The sequence below is a fragment of the Lissotriton vulgaris genome, chromosome 4_1 (genome assembly GCF_964263255.1).
Source record: "Lissotriton vulgaris chromosome 4_1, aLisVul1.2, whole genome shotgun sequence".
Classification (NCBI taxonomy): domain Eukaryota; kingdom Metazoa; phylum Chordata; class Amphibia; order Caudata; family Salamandridae; genus Lissotriton; species Lissotriton vulgaris.
This window is the reverse complement of record NC_141691.1, coordinates 603,147,385-603,168,135: the sequence shown is the minus strand read 5'-3', so window position 1 is coordinate 603,168,135 and position 20,751 is coordinate 603,147,385. Positions and strand designations below refer to the sequence as shown.

General features: G+C 44.2%; 1 protein-coding gene across 2 annotated transcripts in view; it reads left to right on the top strand.

The window, feature by feature from the left end:
• Positions 1 to 20,751, top strand: part of AOAH (acyloxyacyl hydrolase) — a 973,359-nt gene that overhangs the window by 750,198 nt on the left and 202,410 nt on the right. The gene's annotated exons all lie outside the window — the stretch shown is intronic.

Sequence of the window (20,751 nt, the reverse complement as noted above, 5' to 3'; positions counted from 1 at the left end):
CCGCTTTATCCTGTCCTTAATAATGAAATTGATGATTTTTCATTGCTAGATCGGTCACTGCCTCCGTATGTTTCGCCAACGGCTCCAGCTGAAGATTCGGGAGATGATGGGCAGGATAAGTCGGAAAAGAAAGGTGTATCCGCTCTCAGGTTTACTGCGGAGAGGTCCGCACATTTACGTAGTTGGGCTCGTAAAGTGAATAGGAAATGTGTTTCTCAGGATGAGGTGATTGCGGAGAGGGGTAAATGGTCGGATCTTGAATTAATGTACTTTTTGTCTAGTTTGGCGGATGAAGTTGTTACCGCGTATCGTGACCTTTCAGATACGTTAGAACCTAAAGCTTTGTCAGTGCATCGTGAGAATTTGGATAAAGGTTTATTTGATCTTGCAGATGTTGACGGCCTATTCAAGCAACTGATCCAGCTGCGAGATGAGACAACCAGATTGCGGGAGGAGCGGAAAAGGAGGCAAAAGGAGTCCGAATCGGAGAATAGCGAGCAGATTAAGGAGTGTTCTCTCCGGGGTTCAGATAAGAGTTCTGCATTGCATGTTATGCCTATGCGTGAAGCCGCGCCCTTGTATGTTCCACCTAAAGGGGAAGGTACAGATGATGATAAATCGTCAAAGGATGCGAAAGGGTATTTTGTATATAACTGGGTATACACGCCTTGGAATAGAGCAGATGTTATGGCATTGAAAAATTCTCTACCTGATCTTCGAAAAAATCCGGCGGCATTTTATGAAGGGGTGGAAGGGGCTATTTCGTCTTGTGTGATGACTCTTGTTGACATAGATTTGTTTTTTGGGCTAATTCTTCCACCCGATATGTGGAGGCAAATTCGTAAAAATAATGATGAAACAATACTGGGGGGGACATGGAAAGAAATAAATGCTGCCGATTTAGATAGGGAACCGGCATGTAAGCCTTGTCAGTTGATTTTAGATCTTCCAGCGGCTATCTTGATTAAATTAAAAACGCTTGTTCCTTCTAAAAAGATCGATTGGACTATGTTAACTTCGTGCAAACAAAAGCCCGATGAAACAGTTTCAGATTTCTTTACACGCTTCGAGGAGGCATTCCATGATTACAGTGGTCAATCTTTAACAGACGATACGGGCCGGCATTTGTTCGTAGAAAAGTATGTGGCTAATCTCCTACCGGAGATTGCAAGGCGATTGAAATCGAGTGAAAGTTCCTGGGCCACGGCGACCCCTGCGTCTTTGTTAACTATGGCTCAGTATTATGAGCGGCAGGAGTTGGAGGCTAAAGAAAGTGTTGATAAGAAGGCGAAAGAATTGAAAACGAAGGTGATGTTGGCACAGGTTCGGGGAACACAGGGTAGAGGGAATGATAGAGGTAGACGAGGTGGAGGGAATACGTCGTATGGTCGTACGGATATAGCGGAGGATCAATGTGCTTACTGTAAGGAGTTTGGGCATTGGGCTGAAGATTGTCCGGTACTTCGTGAGCAGCGTAGCCAACGTGGTCGAGGAGGTGGTAGGTCGAGAGGAGGTTATACGGGAGCGAGAGGTGGCGGACGTGATCGTGGAAGGGTTGAGGAAAGGGGCCGTGGCCAGGATGAACGTAACACGTTTGATAGACGAAATCAATATCAGATATCGGAGGGTGAGAATGTGGAGCACCAGGATTATGTGCATGCATAGGACTGCGTAGGATGGGGTAAGGAATCAATTGAAGTGCCGGTAGATCAGCAGGGTCCATATGTAACAGCGGGTATTCTGGGTTCTACTGATAAATTCCTAGTCGACACAGGAGCTACTCGTAGCGCTTTGTCGAAAAACTTGGTTCCGAGGGCTCCCCTGTCTGGCGAAATGATTACATGTGTAGGGTTCGATGGCACACCCTCCCCTAGCCCATTGTCAAAGCCCCTTGCACTATGTCTTGACACATTTTTTAGTTTTGGTCAATTTTTGTTGTCGCCCCATACACCAGATAATATCTTGGGCATTGATTTGCTTAAATATTTTAGAGCAACAATACGGTGCGCTCCTGAGGGAGTGCGGGTTATCCTGAATGACAATTATCCTGACCCAGATAAGTTTTACACTATTTCAGACATTCCAGCTTTGGCCTCTCTACCGCACACGTTATGGGCGACCTCAGATACGGATGTGGGAGAGATGCGTATCCCACCGATACACATTACTGTTAAGGAGGGGGTCCCTCTACCACGAGTACCCCAGTATAAGATTTCGAGAGAAGGTGAAATTGCATTGACACATATTGTTCAGGATTTAATATCTGCAGGGGTAGTGGAGGAGGTCCCTTATAATGTTTGCAACAGTCCTATTCTTCCGATCCTTAAAAGAGATACTGACGACAAAGTCTATCGCTTTATTATTGACTTGAGAGAGGTTAACAAAATTGTCATTCCCCAATACCCGGTGGTGTCCGATATTACAACATTGCTTACATTGGTGCCACCAACGGCCACAACATTTAGTGTTATTGATTTGAAAAACGCGTTCTTTTCCATCCCTGTCCATCCTGATAGCAGATATTTGTTTGGCTTCACGTTAAATAATAAATCGTATAGATTTTGTCGTGTTCCCCAAGGTTATACTGAAAGCCCTAGCATCTACAGCCAGGCTTTGAAAAGACAGCTAGATTCCTTTGAGTTGCAGACTGGCGTTGTCCTCATCCAGTATGTGGATGACCTTTTGCTTGCCGCAGACTCTTATGCACAATGTGAAGAAAGTACAATTGCGTTGCTTTCCTTTTTGGCACAGAACAATCATAAGGTTTCGAAAAAGAAGCTCCAATACTGTAGACCCCAGGTGACCTACCTCGGTCATCTGTTGTCTAAGGAGGGGCGTGCATTAACGTCCGATCGAATTCAAGCAATTTTAGATACACCAGTCCCCCGCACGCAGAGAGATGTACGTGCCTTTATAGGGTTGACGTCTTTTTGTAGACAGTGGATCATGGGTTTTTCACACATCATAAAACCTTTGCTAACATTACTGTCCAAAGCTACACCAATGCCCCTTGAATGGACAGATGAATGTCAGAAGGCCTTTGAACAGTTGAGACAGGCCCTTTGTTCTGCACCCGTGTTAGGCACACCAGACTACACAAAGCTTTTCACATTGTACGAGCACGAGAATGATGGGTGCGCGTTGTCAGTGTTAGTACAAGTACACGGGGACAAGCAGAGACCATGTGCATACTTCTCTGCCATTCTTGATCCTGTAGCACAGGGGTTGCCTGGGTGTTTTCGAGCAGTTGCAGCAACAGCACTAGCCATACGGCAGAGTGAGGGAATAGTGTTATCACATAAACTGCTGGTGTTAGTTCCTCACGCAGTAGATGCTCTACTAAATCAAACAAAGACCCAATACCTTACGAGTGCGCGGCTAACAGGATATGAGCTGACACTTTTGGCGCCACATATTACACTGAAAAGATGCGCTACTCTGAACCCCGCCACTTTATTGCCCTATCCGGTTGAGGAGGGTCAGGAAGAAAAACACCACGATTGTGTTTTCCTGACCGAGGAACAGACAAAGGGTCGTGTTGACTTACAGGATGTGCCACTTCCAGATGTGGATGGGGAACTGTGGGTTGATGGATCGTGTTTAAGGCTGCCAGATGGTACGACTTCCGCAGCTTATGCGATCACGACACTTAAGACAGTGGTAGAAACAGCTAGGATACCACAGAAATCGGCTCAGGCAGCAGAGCTGATAGCCTTAACAAGAGCCTGCGAATTGAGTGCTGGCCTATGTGTGAACATATACACAGACAGCCGGTACGCCTTCGGAGTAGCACATGACTTCGGGCTACTCTGGAGAGAGCGTGGGTTTCTGACATCTCACGGAGAACACATTATGCACGGAGGGCTAGTGCGTGATCTCTTAAATGCGTTGCTTGGCCCAAAGAAAGTAGCGATAGTAAAATGCAGTGCCCACAAAAAGATCACGGATAAAGTGGGCCAAGGAAATGCCTTCGCAGACAGCATAGCGAGACAAACGGCTATGTCCCGGACTAGCTCCCCTATGTATGTGACACAATCGCAGGCTGAGCGATGGAGTGACGCTAGAGCAGAAATATTGGATATTCAAAAATCGGCTACTGAATCAGAACTTACGGCATGGGCAACAGATGGGGTACTAGATGATGAGGGTTGTTGGAGAAGCAAAGATATGGAGAAATGGAAATTGCCTGCGGCTTACTTGCAGGCGATGGTCCAGATGACACATGGATTGGCACATGTCGGAGCCCTTGCAATCACTCGACTGCTAACACGAGTTTGGGAACATCCAGAGATTGCTAATACAGCCAAGAGAGTAGTGCAGACCTGCCTGGTATGTTTGCAACACAATCCTGGAAAGGGGACCCATACTCCGAAAGGAGGGTTCGTTCCACCATCTGCACCATTTGAGGTACTCCAAATGGATTACATACAACTCGAGCGCTGCAACAACCTGAAGTACGTCCTAGTGGTGGTATGTGCCTTTAGCAAATGGGTTGAGGCCTTCCCCACGAAAGACAACACAGCCCTGACAACGGCTAAGGTGTTGCTTAAGGAATTCTTTCCTCGCTTTGGAGTTTGCAAATTTCTGTGGAGTGAAAATGGGCCTCATTTTGTTGGGAAGATTGTGGAGTATGTACTGAAGGGGTTAGGGATTCAGCAGAAGTTCCACGCTGTGTTCCACCCTCAGTCGGCAGGTCTGGTTGAACGGTATAATGCTACGTTAAAGCTTAAATTGGCCAAGATTGTGGCATCCACGTCGTTGAAGTGGCCTGATGCTTTGCCGTTAGCACTGCTCTCTCTTAGATCAGTACCCCTTTCACGAACTGGCCTTACACCATATGAGGTGGTGTTTGGGCGCCCCATGAATATCTGGGGGGTGCCCAAGCCGCGATTAATACATGATGTGCCTTGTGTTATGATGAACGACTATTTGGCACGATTAACAAATGATTTGCTTTCTATTCATCAACAGGTTCGAGAAGCGCTCCCTGACAACTCTACTGGAGAAGGCCATGATCTTCGCCCCGGCGACCATGTGATGATCCGGTCGTTTGAGAGAGCGAGCAGTTTGGAGCCAAGGTGGAAGGGCCCCGAACAGGTCCTCCTTGCGACCCGGACCGCTGTACGAGTGACCAACAGGAAGCGGTGGGTGCACTCGACACATTGCCGCCGTGTCTCTCCGGATCTGGTGACTCCTGCTGTGTTGACTGATTACAAAGAGATTCTGGAGAAAGAAAAGAGCCCAGCTGTGACATCGGCCGAAGTTGAGGGAGCCTTCCCGGACCACACTGTTGCCGGACGAGAGCACTACAACCTGCGTCCCCGATAAGAAGATTTTTGTTTTTATGACTGGTTGGTTACCGCTCCAGGTTTGTGAAACGGAAACCGGGAATTCCAAGGGGGGGGGATCAGTTCTGCCAGTGTAGCGACACCCGTCTTGGCCCGGAGAAGAAAACAACGGCTACCTCGGAGTTCAGCACCGTATTTTTCTTTTTTTAGGTATACACACATGTGTATTTGAGACTTTGTGAACAATTTGAACTATTTGAGACTCTGTAAGAACTTTTTTTCGAACTATGGCATCACCAGCATCACGAGATAAGCGAATCTTGGGTGCCATTCTCTTTGTTTTGACTATTGTGGTGATAGCTGTAATAGCCTGGGTAGTTGAACTTGTGGTACCTGCACGTGAACATTTGCTGCCGACTACCCCGGCTCCATCTGAACATTTTCACTTTACCTTACCCTACCATGAAGAACGACATCGGCAAACTTATTTGAACAACAGTTTTATTCAGATTCTTCATCACACGCACAATATGACTAATACTTCAAATTGCTGGGTGTGTGGGATGTTACCGGGGCATCAGAAGAGAGGGGGCACCCCACTCATTCCACTCCCGTTCTCTCATAATGGATCCTGCAACGCCTGGTGCACCCTCCTCTTTACTTTGAGATGGCCAACCAAAGGGGGGGTGCTTTTCCGTTTGAATAAAGTATGCTCCCATGACAAGGATGGGTTTCCGCGGGCTGAGGGTACTCGATTCGAATGGGAAGAGTACAGGCCCGACAACGTATCTGCCCCGCGTATGTACAGCAATCAAAGAAATGTCAACGTATACAGCTCACATGTCATCAATGTCATTGCTACTAAAGCCGATTTGTGTATTAGAAATAAGGGTTCGATTGCGGTAGGGAAGAGTGAATGTAATACCACACTTACTTTTGATAGCCCGAATGGCATCTCGTTTGTAGCATCTCGAAATACGTATTTTATCTGTGGAACGAAGGGTTATCATCAGCTTCCATTGGGATGGTTGGGCACGTGCTATGTATCGTTTGTATTGCCTCCTGTATTCATTGCCCCGCCAATGTATCACAATGATTATATCTTGTACCATGATTTTGTCCTGAATAGGGTCAAGCGGACCGTTGTTCTGGATGACATAGACCAGACTGATACTGCCTTACAACAGTATGTGGACTTCAATTTGGGACTATTTTCCTTCGTGGGGGCCGCTTTGAACAGCCGGAAAATAAGACGATTGACACGGGTTGTCGAGGCTGTAGCGAATGACACTGCCATTGCCCTAGGAAATATCACTGAGGAACTTCAGATTTCTAGAATAGTTACGCTCCAAAATAGGATGGTGTTAGATGTAGTTTTGGCCGACCGTGGGGGGGCATGCAGAATTATCGGAAGTAGCTGCTGTGTATACGTACCTGACAATTCTCCATCTGTTTATGATGCGATATCAAAGCTCCATAAAATAGCAGCTGAGATACATCCGGACAATGGAACTTGGACCCTTTCAGGATGGTTCTGGTCAATGCTTACTACTTGGGGCTGGAAACTGTTAACGGTTCTATGTATAAATGTGGGGGCACTGTTTTTTGTTTGCCTATGTATCCAATGTGGCCCTGCCTTGTGTTCCATGTGCCTATCAGCTTGCATACCATCAAGACGAGCACTTGCCTATGACAAAATGATGCTTCATAAGGAAGTAACACAAATAATGTTAATAGACATTGAGGACGAACATCCTGATTATGTTCACTATGAGGTAGATTCAGCTAAACGCTAAAAGGGTCGTCTGTCGTAATTGGCATGGCCGCGTTAGCGATTAGCTGAAACTACACGTTTTCCTCCTTAGCTTGGCCATATATGAAAACGCCATTTTGTATGTTGCGGCGGCCATCTTAGGCCATAAGCGGCCTCGTGGCTGGCGTGCCCTTTAGTCCTTTGTCCGTACCACTGACCACTTCAGTCTGCCCAGCAACAGGCTATTTTTAGTACTGGTCAGCTCGCGCATGCGCAGTCCCCACTGACCAGTTACCCTTCAGGAATGTGCGCCAAACTGACCAGCGGAGTTGTGCCCCCTCCAATGAGCTGGCTGTGTTCCAAAACATGACCATATATGTACATGAATGTGTCCTAACTTGTGACCGCCTATCTTTTATTGCCCCAAAACTGTATATAAATCGGGGTCACACCGGTGTTCGGTGTGATACCTCTTGCATTACCGAAGGGTGCTGTATGAGTGTACCACCACCCCATGGGGTCTTAATAAACTTGTTCTTTGACTTTTACAGTTTCCGTGCCAACAGTTCTTGAGTGTAAGTGGGTTACCTTCGGAGCATGTAGGCCTTGGGAACCCTGATTACTACAGCTTCACAGAGCTTGCAGTGCACCTTCCTTCCCTTGTGTCGTTTCTAGAATTATATCCCTGACTACCAAATATCAGAGATTCTGAGAGATCCACTCAATGCTATACTGAGGCTCTAGCCATAATGAGCCTTGGAAATCAGGTGGCACTGGTAAAAAACAGGATTTAGGGCCGGATGTAGGTAATCCCAATTTACCTATTCTTAAATACCGAATTTTACCGATTCGGTATTTAAGAATAGGTAAATGGGATGTAGATACATTTTTGGCAAAAATTACCGAATCGGTAAGATTCGGTATTAACCAAATCGGTATTTACTGATTCGGTAATTGCCATTCATTCCTATGGGCCTGGAGGCCCATAGGAATGAATGGCATTTACCGAATCGGTATACCGATTCAGTGAAATGGGGGAAACATTCAAGGGTGCCAGGGTGTCACTTTGACACCCTGTTGCACCCCTGAATCGTGCTTGTGTGCAGATGTGTCGGAATGGTGGGAAACCCAATATATCCTAAGGGCATGTATGTCTGCCACATGACAGTTGAAAATGCACTGATTAGCATTTTCAAAGGTATTCCTTATTTACCACCAACTTATAGTTGGTGGTAAATAACGAATCCTAAAATGGGAAAAGCACTCATTTGAGTGCTACCTACATTGCAAATTCGATAATTTACCGATTCGGTATTTTAAGGAATCGGTAATTTACCGATTCCTTAAAATACCGAATCTGTATATTACCGAATTTGCAATTTAGGCCACCCACATCCCAAATGCCCAATACCGAACGGTAACGGCCGAAATTCCGTAATTTCGGCTGTTACCCACTGGTATTGGGCCACCTACATCTGGCCCTTAGTCTGTTGTCCCAAGACCCTCCCCAAAGAGTTCAGGAACTCAATGCTCCAAGGGACTCTGGTGTAGGCATTACGTAGATACAGGAGCATGTCATCCGCATAAAGTGAAACAACATGCTCTGCACCCTGCAGGGGAATTCCTCTGTCTCTCCCTGCCATTCTCATAAAAGATGCAAAAGATTTCACTGCCAGTGTGGGGACAAGGGGCATCCGTGGCGTGTCCCTCTGTACACCTCAAATGCCTCTGAAAGGCACTGGCCGGTACAAACCCTCGTTCATGCACCTGGTACAATAAAGCCATCCATTTGTCCCATGCCGATCTCAGGTTCATGCAGCTCATGACCGCTCTCATATATGCTCTCATATATCCCCAGTTCATTGTGTCAAATGCTTTGCGGATGTCTATTGATAGTATCAGCGTCATGGCTCGGTGCTGTTTGGGAGAGGGGAATTATCCAGTGCCTTAAACAGGTGCCAGATTTTGAGGGTGGTACTACGGTGAGGAATGAAGCTGTTCTGGCCATGGTGGTCCATAAATTGACATAGGGCAGCAACCCAACAGCCAGCCTTTTACTGAGGATCTTGTAATCTAAGTTCAGCATATAGAGCAGTCTATATGCCAGTACATAAAGAGGGGTTCCTCTAGACTTGAGGATCAACACTAGAAGCACCTCCTTAGTACTGTCCAGCAATCCGCTACTCTTCAATGCTCTCTCATACATTTAAGCCAATTTGGGCGCAAGGACTGTGAGCTCCGTGTTTACAACTAATAAAGCTGCAGAAGAACTAGTTGCTAGCTAGTCCACAACTGTTGACAGTTGTCTAATGTTCTCGTCAAAGAGTATGACTCCTACAGGTAGAATGATTACTCCAAAAATGTCTCCTACTAACTGGTTTTCCTTTTCTGTACTACGAGTGTGTCTGTGTGCAGTTCCATTGTTATCTTTGGAAACAATATGGCTAAGAAGCCAATACCCTCCAAGTCAGCAGGTAACTTGAAGTAAGCCTCTTGTCCACAAACAAAATAAACTCCTGGAATTATGTTTTCTTCCCCTTGTAAAATTTGCCATGTGCCTCCCATTAATTTGAATGTATGTTCACAGCTACTATTTCCCCACATGTCTGGTTCTTGTGCATGTTCTTCTATTGTAAACACAGATTTCCCCTTTTTGCCATCTATCTAATTAAAGGTTTGGGTAAACCATTTTCTTTATAAAATCCTTTTCATCCTTCTTCCAAACCATTTTCAAAACATCATTTTCTATATCCTTATTACGTGTAATGTTAATGTTTCTTTCTTCTAATGATACAATACAGACTTCCTTGAAGGGTCTCAATAAACAGGTTTGATTATTCTGATAAGCCTTAACACTGTCTATGGGCATGTATGGTTTAAAATAATACCAAGATGTGCTGATTTCTTTGGCTTGTGAATGTAAGTCCATGGTTTGTACTAGTGCTAATCTGGAAAGTATTAGATCATAATTAGAATAAAAATATTCAAAATGCGTTTGACTATATACAAATGTAAACAATGTACTTCATGTAACTGCATATGATAATGGAAAATGATGGTAAGTGACTTCTTATACTGCTTATGAAAGTAGGTGGGTGCAAACATAGCAATCTTTTGCGTCCAACCATTAGTAGTGTAATCATCCCTTTTGTATCTTGCAAATGATGCTTTTGATTACTCGTCATCTGTTGTGTGTGCAAATGTGGCAATTGAATTTGTAGACCTAACGTCTTTTTCGGGGGTTTAAAAGAACCCTACTAGCACTATTATAACTGATAGTACTGATATTACAAAGATTGAACGCATAATAATCTTACATCTATTTCTAAAGTAATATAATCCTTAACCCTACCCTGTTCTTCTAAAATGTTATCCCCACTCTTCTACTGCAACCTCAGACCTAGGTAAATCTTCGTAAAATAAAAAAAGGAAACAAAATATTGTGTTTCAGCCCTTTAGCACTTTTACCAGTTCTTAGTCTTTTAAGTGACTTTCAGTATTCTCCAGAAATCTTTGGTCAAAAAGCTTTATCCAACAACTTAATTAGTGTGATGACATGGAGGTTCAAACAGTTCCTTTTTCATACCACACAATTCACTCAATGTTACATTCAATACATTGTTCACATTGAATGTCCCTTCAGGTGCAGAATACCTACAGCAAGGCACTCTTGCTCTTTTTGATCTCCTCAGTCTTTGCTGATCTTCCTCTGTGTCACTTCCACTGCTCGACTCTGTCTCCTCAGTAATAATATCGGTGGGATTTGATCAGCTGACACACTTGTTCTCAGTCTTCTTTCACTCTTCTTGTTTCAGTGCTTGTTCCCTCACCCGGATCTTGTATTTGTACTGATGCTGTCTCTGTGGTTTTCTCAAGTTGTGGTTCAATTTCTTCTTTTTTGTCAGAGACTTCAATGCCACTTTGTGACATGACAGGCACTTGTTTTGTGGTGCAACGGTCTCCAGCTCTTCACCCCTCTTTTATCTTTGCTGTTGTGATTTTGGTATCACTGCTCTTTGATGAGGCTCAGCATGTGGTGGTGTAACCACAAGTGCTGTTTCTTTAGGCTCAAAGAACGCAATTTCTTCATACAGGTTCCTCACTTTCCTGGTGTGACAAGCATGCACCCAGTTTGGAACTCCAGCAAACTCAACAGCAGTGTTAGTAACCAAGATAATATAGAAGGGGCCTTTCCATCTCGATTCCAAGCAAATCTTTTGAACGTGCTACTTGATCATGACCCGGTTCCCTGGATTGAGGTTGTGGCACTGTTCTTGCTGTGGATCTTGTGTAGCAGCTGCAACCTGGTGAGAGACAGAACACACTACATCAGCCAATCCATTGCAGTAATCTAGTATCATATAATCTGTGATGCTCACAAGTGCATTTGCTGGTACAGTAGGGAGTCTCATAGCACGTCTTATGAGAATCTTATGAGGTGATGAACCAGTTCTTCTATTAGGGATACTTCAAATACTCATCAGCCCAAAAGCAAAGCATCAAGCCATTTCAGTGATGTTAAGGCAAAAACGTTAGCCAAATGAGACTTACTGGTGCCGTTTAGTTACTCAACAATGCCAGAAGCTTCAGGTTGATAGTCAGGGGCGTCTCCTCCATGTGGGCAGAGAAGCGTTGCCCCACTGCTTTCTCGCACTGCGAGAAGCAGAAACATAAAATGGTATTATAAATACCATTTTATGTTTCTGCTTCTCACACTGCGAGAAAGCAGAAGGGTTTGGTTGGGGGTTGGCGGATGAGTGGTCATGCTCTAGGGCAGGGGAGGAGTGGCTTCCCCACTTTGAAGGCGCTGACTGTTTGTTCGGCCCAGGGCCGACCAAAACAGTCATACGCGCTCTCTCTTTTCTCCATGTAGGCTGCATGCAGCCTACATGGAGAAAATGGCCTCCTCATAGACGGCTGTGTGGTCGGCGTCCCAACCAATCACAACACGGGCCGGCGAAGGTAAGTTCACTTTTATTTTTTATTTTTTTATTAAAATCCCCCCCTTGAGTTATGCCAGTCGCGACTGTTGATAGCAACAGTTTAGTCTTTGCTCAGTTCGCAGTGCTGTACATATCATTCTTAGGACCTTGTTGCTGAAGTGTGTCCCTCAATCTGATTATAGAAAAAACGGCATACTGTACCTCAGGACCAATTCTTGTAATAACAGTTTTGTTACCGTGAGACTGTCATTTCTTCTGGTTGGGTAGGCTTCCACCCATCTTGAGAAGGTGTATGCTATGACCAGGACATTTATCAACTCGTTGCAAGCAGACATCTTGATAAAGTTCATCTGCATTCTATTGAAGGGACTACCTGATCTCCCTTTATGATTCAGTCTGTTGATCGGATATGAATTTACCTTAAAGAAATGAAAAGACAAGAGGCGTTTGGCAAAACAGGAACACATTGGTTTATTCAAAATCAGCAGCTGGGAGATTCTCCCCAGAATGTGTTTGAGGAAAGTCTCTCTTTGCACAGAGTTTGGCTGACAATATATACATCTCGAGAGGTGCAATAAAGTATTTCTGCATTTCCGAAAATGTATCTCAGTCATAAATTAACAGGTATGGGCATCTGATAAGGACACAGAGGGCTCCCGACCTCGGAGAGAGCTAGTGTGGACCAGTGTGTATGTGTCCAGATGTCACGCATGAGGATCTTGTGATCACTTTGTGTGGTGTGCATGTCATGTCCTAATTGGCTGTGTTCATATCTACGTGTTGTATCTAACTTTGTGGTATTTATGGGGAACGCAAGCCTTTGGCCAAACGTATATTATTGGGGCCAATTACCTTGGACCTGTTTGTTGTGCAACTATCTATCTGTGGGCTCAATCAGGGTTTTCCCTGGGTACTTGTTTGTCTTTGGGCTAAGTGAGACCCCCACCTGTGACCAGTCATTCAATATGCGTGGATGTGAGTCACAGGAATTGCCTGACCTTGTATCTCTGCCTTGGGATTGATGGGGAGGTCACCTTGGGTGAATCCGACAGCAATGATACAAGTTCATTGGAACCCCTGAAAATAATATGGCGGTCACTGAATCCTTTTTATCAACATTCTCAACATTGTGCATACAGCTGTCGTAGTGTGTGTCGACATTGTCTTTACTGGTATTGACACAGTTATGCTTGCCTAGGTCATAGCGTATATCAACATTGTTTCTACTTGTAACAACATTGTCATTCGTGCATGGTTTATGGGATACATTTACATTGTTATTGCTGGTATCAATGGTGTTTTGTGGGCATGGATTATGGCATACACTGACATTGCGTTTATGGGTATTGACATTGTTATTCTAGCACAGTTTATGGCATTAGTGACATTGCATTTATAGGTATTGACGTTGTCGGGCCTGCACATATCATAGTATTCATTGACATCGTATTTACCAATTCGAACCAGTGTAACAGGAGTTCTTTTCCCTACATTAATTTGCTGACATGTCACACAATGATTACAAATCTTCTGCAAGCATCCTAAATCCGGATTGACCCAATTTTGCCTAAATAGTCCGATCATGGCATCCCTCCCTAAAAGTGTATGTCCATGGAAGTGTTGTGTCAATGGAAACAACAAACTATAAGGTGAAAATAGTCCACAATCAGCTGACATCCAAATGTTATTTGTGTTTTCTCATATCCTGCTCTGTTCTGATTCTGAAACATTTTCTTATATCCTTTTCAGTTCTTCCCAGGTGTTAGCTATTGAATTCAACATAGAAAAGACAGTGTCCTCCTCAGATTCTCATGTGAAAGTTCCTTTAAATGTGCAGGCCACAAGTACACAATACTGTGCAACATTATTGTCATATCTGTTTCCAACTGCAATGTAACCATTGCCACTCCGGTGTGCTGCATATTTAACAATAGCAATTTCAGCTGGAATTTGGATTGATTCCAGTAGATTTCTTACATGCTCCATGTTCCTGATAAGCATTCCAGATGAGATCATGAAACCTTTTGTGACTACAGTTCCTGAAAGTCGTGGACAATACCAAAGCCATACTGACTGTTTGTAAATATAGCCACCTTTAATTGGGCTGTCAACATACAAGCTCTTGTAAGGGCAATTAATTCTGCAACTGCTGAAGTAATACCTCAAAGATGTGAAGCTTCTACAACATCATTGTTCTTGCACAGTGTAAGCTGCTCTCAGGATACCTCAGGATATTTTTTATCGGAACAAACCCACATAGTGCAGCTGGACTCTTTTATTTCAAAGGCCATGATGCTGGACAAAGGTGTGCCACAGGGATCAATTTTGAGCCCCACTCTTTTTAACATTTATCTGTCCTCTCTGGCGAAGCTCATGAGGTCATGTGGCTTTGACACCATTTCTTATGCTGATGATACGCAATTGATCATCACTATGGACACTAATCCAACTCTCACTAAGGATACATTTAAAATTTGTATGCTAAAGATTGCAGCGTGGACGACTGTGAATTTCCTCCTGCTTAATACAAATAAGACGGAGAGTCTCTTCTTTAAGATAGCCCACTCAGTTTGGGACCACCTCCGACTCCGAAAAAATGCATGGAAAACGTAGGTGTCCTTCTGGATGACTGCCTATCTATGGATGAGCACGTTAAAACCATATCAGGCACTTGTTTCAGCCTGATGCGCATGCTTAGGAAAGTGTTTCACTGGATCCCTCTACCTGCCAAAAAGACCCTGATCCAGGCTTTGATAGTGAGCCACCTGGACTCTGGAAATTCCCTAATGGTCGGTATGAATGAGGGCCTTTTTTCCAGTCTTCAGGTGGTGCAGAAAACAGAGGCGAGCCTCGCACTCAATCTTACTCCACGTTCCCCATCCAAACCTCTACTGCGCCATCTTCATTGGTTGCCAGTAAATAGCAGGTGCTCTTATGTCTGGTTTTTAAAACCTTGCAAGGAAGGGGACCATGCTATTTGAAAAATAAATTACAACCGGATATTCCAACCCGTCAGCTCAGATATAGTTATCAGCTACTTTTGTGTGCCAAACGTATTCATAAAACCAGACTGGGCAGTCACTCTTTCTCTTTCTTGGCTCCTCACCATTGGAATCGGCTGCCGTTATACATTCGCTCTTGCACTGATTTAACTGATTTTAGAAAACGTCTCAAACCCTGGCTGTTCAATCTTTAAACTTGCCATGGCTTTCCAAACTGTTATCTGATGCTAAGGCACCAAGAGACCCCCTTGGGGATGATTCACAGCACCTAACAAATGATAAATAATAATAATAATAATACCTTCATTGTTTCTCACACATGAGCCATCAACACAATTCACATAATCAGGCTCATTCAGGGGTTTATCTTTAATCTCGGGTCTTGGCTTTGTGCATAAATCCATGACATCTAGGCAATCATTTTCAACTTCATTACAAACATTATCATTCATTGACAGCAAGTTTGCTGGGTTCAGTTCTGGTAGCGCTTCTGCAGCCAGAATCAGCTGTTTGTACTTTGTGTGTCTATTATGGGTCATGTATTGGAGCTTTGTTTGGGTCAGCAATTTATCTATAGAGTGTGGGGCCATTACAGTTAAAGGATGTCCCATCACTATGCTTTAAAGACTAACACCCACTGCGGCAACCTCTTTAAGTTTGGCATGCAGTCCTACCAATACAGGGACAAGGGTTGTCGAAAATGATGTCCCAGGTTTTCTAGCATCTCCATGCATCTGAGGGTTCACTTATAGAATATCGACGCCCAAAATATTTCCATACACAGATATCGAGTCATAAATATCGATGCCAAAAATATCAACATCCTATATTTATAATGGTAAGTCTAAAAATATCGACAAAAAAATATTGATGTAAAAATATTGATGTACAAGATATCATTTTTATGTATATGAAAACATAATGTTAATACAATTAACTTTAAAAAAATTATTTGGATTTAATATACATCTTAACAATTATTAAAAAATACATTTTATTAAAAAAAACATACTTATACAAATTGTAATATATATATATATATTTACCTTAAAACAAATAATAAATAAAAAATTACAAATATATATATATTCTACTCTAAGACTCGAGTGGATGTTTACTGTTACATCAGGAAGCTCAAAATTAACTTTAAAAAAATTATTTGGATTTAATATACATCTTAACAATTATTAAAAAATACATTTTATTAAAAAAACATACTTATACAAATTGTAATATATATATATATTTACCTTAAAACAAATAATAAATAAAAAATTACAAATATATATATATTCTACTCTAAGACTCGAGTGGATGTTTACTGTTACATCAGGAAGCTCACACTTAAAAAATTCTTTAGTATCAAGGATGGTTCAAATGAAAAGGAACCATTTGGGAATACAACTGTTGCTAATAAACCTCTCATACTACCTGCCAAAGAAACTAAAACTTTCCTTACTATGCATCAATTAGCAACAAATACCACATTGAATATGGACATAGCTACAACCCAGGAGGAACTTAGGGCAGCATCAATGGATCAAGTGGGGGCAAACATCAGTCCATTTAAACCTAAGTCCAAATGTATTCCCACTATGCCCAGAGACTCAGTGGATATCTTCCAGGATGTGGTGGTTGAGGACCTAAAACAACTACACCACAAGATAAAACACAAAAAAAAGATTCAAGAGTACGAAAGAATTGGAATATTTGTCATTGACCAAAAAACTAAGTAAAGACTATAAAATTGTTGTTACTACTGCGGACAAGGGGGGCAATGTGGTAATTTGGCCACAGGACGCCTACATTGAGGAGGCCAATAAACAACTCAGTGACTCTGCATGTTATTCTCGCACTAATATAAAACAATACAATGATGCGAGAGAGGTGCTCAAAAAATTGTTATACAAATGGAAAAGAGAGGGTATGATCTCTAAACAAGAGTTTGAGTTTTTACATGTAGAGTGTCCAGTTTTGCCTAAGTTATACCTTCTACCAAAGGTTCATAAGCAGATTATCCCAGTTCCCGGTTGACCCATAATTTCGGCAATTGCAGGGGTAGCGGAACATATTACCGAATGTATAGACTACTTCCTGCAGGATTTGGTCAAAAATTTGCCAACATATATTAGAGACACCGGAGATTTTATTAGGAAAATTCAGGGCATTCAATGGGGTGACGATATGCTTTTAATAACCCTAGATATCGAATTGCTCAATACGAGCATTTTACATACTGCTGGTTTGAATGCTTTAGAACATTTCCTGGGTAAAAGACCCATCAATTGTTATAATCATAACAAGATGTTAATTGAACTTACCTCTTGGTGTCTGCACAACAATTTTTTCTTATTTGGTAATTATGTTTTTGTTCAGAAACGTGGCGTTGCGTTGGGGGCCTGCTTCTCCCCTAGCTATGCGTGTTTACACGTAGGCTGGTGGGAGGAGTGGGTCCTCAGACGAACGCTTGGTACTCTTTTTAACAAACATGTTGCACTATGGGTGCGATATATAGATGATGTTTTTATTTTGTGGAGAGGTGACTCTGATAGTGCCAATAACTTCATCAGGTCCATTAATGAGAATGAGATCAACCTTAAATTCACCTCAACTATTAACAGGTGTGAGGTTGAATTTCTGGATGTTAAAGTGTTTGTACATGAAGGTTATTTGGCAACCAAACTGCACAGAAAGGACACTGCTGGTAATACCACCTTACATGCCAGCAGTGCCCATCCAAAACATGTGATTGACAACATTCCGTTTGGTGAACTATTAAGACTTAAGAGAATATGCAGTACCGATATGGACCTCGCCAATTGCACAAATAAAGCCCTGGATAGGTTCAGACGCAGAGGTTACAAGGAGTCAGTTTTAAAATTGGCAGTACAAAAAGTGAAGGCTAGGAGTCGAGAGTCATTATTGGCACCTACTGCTATCTCTCCTCCCAACCCTGCCCTTTCAGACATCGAACAGGCCCCAATGCTGATAACAACTTACAGTAAACAGGCCAGATAAATCAGGTCCATTATTAAACAACGGTGGCCGATCCTGAAAACAGATTTGGTTTTAGCACCTAGGCTACCTGATGGTCCCACTATAACATACCGTAGGGGCCCCTCTCTTAGGACCCAGATCTGCCATGATTTTCCCTAACTGGGCAAGAAGGAAGAATGGTTGAAACCCGGCCGGGGTTCAAACGTTGCTCTACTTGTAGAGCTTGTAAATTCGGAATAAATGCTACTCAATAGTCCACACCTTTTAGTCCTACCATGACCAACATAGTGGGATCGTTCAATTGTAAGACGGAATTCGCAGTTTACGTCCTGACATGCACCTGTGGTTTGAGATACGGTGGCAGTACTCGACTGCAGGTGCATGTCAGGATTCTCCAGCATTTACGTGCTATCGTTAATAATGATGGCATGTATCCAGTGGCCAGGCATTTCAAAGCCATACACAACAGCAACTTGCAGTGCCTGACCTATTATGTCATTGCCTCAGTTCCCAAGCCACGGAGAGGAGGGGACAGGGATAAGATCCTGAGGAGGCTGGAGTCACATTTTATCTTAGAATTGGACAGTAAATTCCCTAATGGACTTAATACCACTGATGATCTTTATGTGTTTCTTTAAATTGATAATATTCGCTTTCTAGTTGGGCAGATTGAATGAGGTGCTTTTGCCTTCCGTTTCTGTAAATATGAATAATTTTTTTCTGAATCTCTATAAACAAATGTGTTGTTATTTCAATTATGTTTCATGGTGACTGGTTTTTCTCTTTACAAATCCCATTATTTTTTACTTTGGGAATCACTTTTTTCTTATAGATTGTTTTATGAGGACATAGACACAAACAGTGTGGACATTTGGTTTTCTTCCATCAATTTTACTATTATGTTTTATGTTAACGGGGGCGTGGCTTGGATGCCGAGGAGGTAGGCAGCGTGAGCCCGGAGCTCCGCGCCCGATCCCGAATATCATCCTGATTATCCGAGCGGATTCCAGTAAAACTGGGATAATCCATACTCTGAAGTCGTCGCGGAGGGTGCGGCGTTCAAAGTGGACGACCTAGAGCTGTTCCTTGCCCTGAAATTTGACTTTGTAGACCAGCGCCCTGGCCTGGACAATGAAAAGACGGGAGCGCGAGGCCGGATTCTTCTGCTGCCCTGTTACTGGCGGTGTTTGATAGACTGAAGGACCCCTCTTGACCTACACGGCGGGCACGGGTGAACTTTCCTCACGCTGATGTGAAGCTGTTGGGAATCGTGACCATAATTACGCTCGCCGACGAAGCGTTAAAATGGCGGCGGCCCCGTGACGACGGTCCCGACTACCCGAGCACAGGCTGGCATCTGAAGGCTCAACGGCAGCAGTGGACCCTAGAGTACTGCGTCATTCAGTGCGATTGGAGCAGAGTCCACTGCCCTAAGTACATCTAAGATCTCTGATCCTATTGCCCGGGGAGTTTTCTAGTGGCGGAGCTCCGCAGTGCGGAGACAGTGAGGGTGACAAAGGGACCCTAGAGGCCGCTACCAGTTGCAGCCGAGATGGTGAAACCGAAAGGGAAGGGGGACGGAGCGACCGACACAGAGGCGGCGGATGGAGCGGATCGTGATCAGTCTGCTCTCCAGCGCATGCAGGACCGTATATTGGAGGCCATCGCGACCACGAAAGATGCCCTGCAGCAGGACATCGCCCAGGTGGCGACCGGCTTGGGTCTCCTGAAAGCAGACCATGATAAACTTAAGGACAGAGTAAAATCCGTGGAGATCACTGTTCAGGAATTGGCCCCGGACCACGCAGCTGTGAAAGCGCAGATGGCGGATGCCCTAGAGAGGCTGAAGGTGCTGGAGAGGAGGGCAGAGGATGCGGAAAACAGGAGTAGGCGCAATAATGTTCGCCTCGTGGGCCTACCAGAGAAAATTGAGGGCGACGATATGGTGGGCTACCTCGACAACTGGCTACGCACTGAGGTGGCACCGGAAGGACTATCTCCTTTCTTCTCCCTGGACGGGCCCACAGGGTACCGGCTCGGCCGCCGGCCCCTGGCCTTCCACCTCGCCCAATGGTCTTCAAGTTGCTCCATTACAGGGACCGGGACTGGCTACTACAGAGGGCGAGGGAAGCGGGACCCTTTCAAGTTGACAACAACAGAGTCACCATGTTCCCGGACTACACTTTTGAGACCCAGAGACTCAGGGCCAACTTCTTGTCCCTCAAGCGTGAGCTCCGTGGAGAGGGCATAAAATACTCCCTGCTCTTCCCAGCGAAGCTGAGAGTGGTGGTGGATGAAAAATCGCTCTTTTTCACGACCTCGGCGGATGCTTGGGCCTGGTGGGACACCTATAAAGCTGGAACGAATGGAGCTAAAGCTAGGGCGGAGGAGGCTAGAGAAGCACAGCCGATCAGGAAGTCCCAACGGATTCGTAAAAATCGCCGGAGAACTGGCAAACCATCCGTGTCACAAACAGAGACAGAGAGGAAGGCGGCCTTACAGGCAGTTGTGGACCTATCTAGCGCGACCAGGAGCCAGTCCGGGAAGGGCACGTACTCTGATGAGCAGGGCATGGGGTCGGAGACGGGGCTCTCGGAATTTGGTGGTGCCAAAGGCCCTATAGTGACACCGCAGACATCTGGGGAGATAGTCGAGGCATGACACGCTGGACAAGAGGAGCGGCCTACCGGTCAGACACTGGGGCGCTGTGCCCATGAGCGCAGTTTACTGTTATATGGGGTTTCGTGAATCTATCATGAGGGGATCAT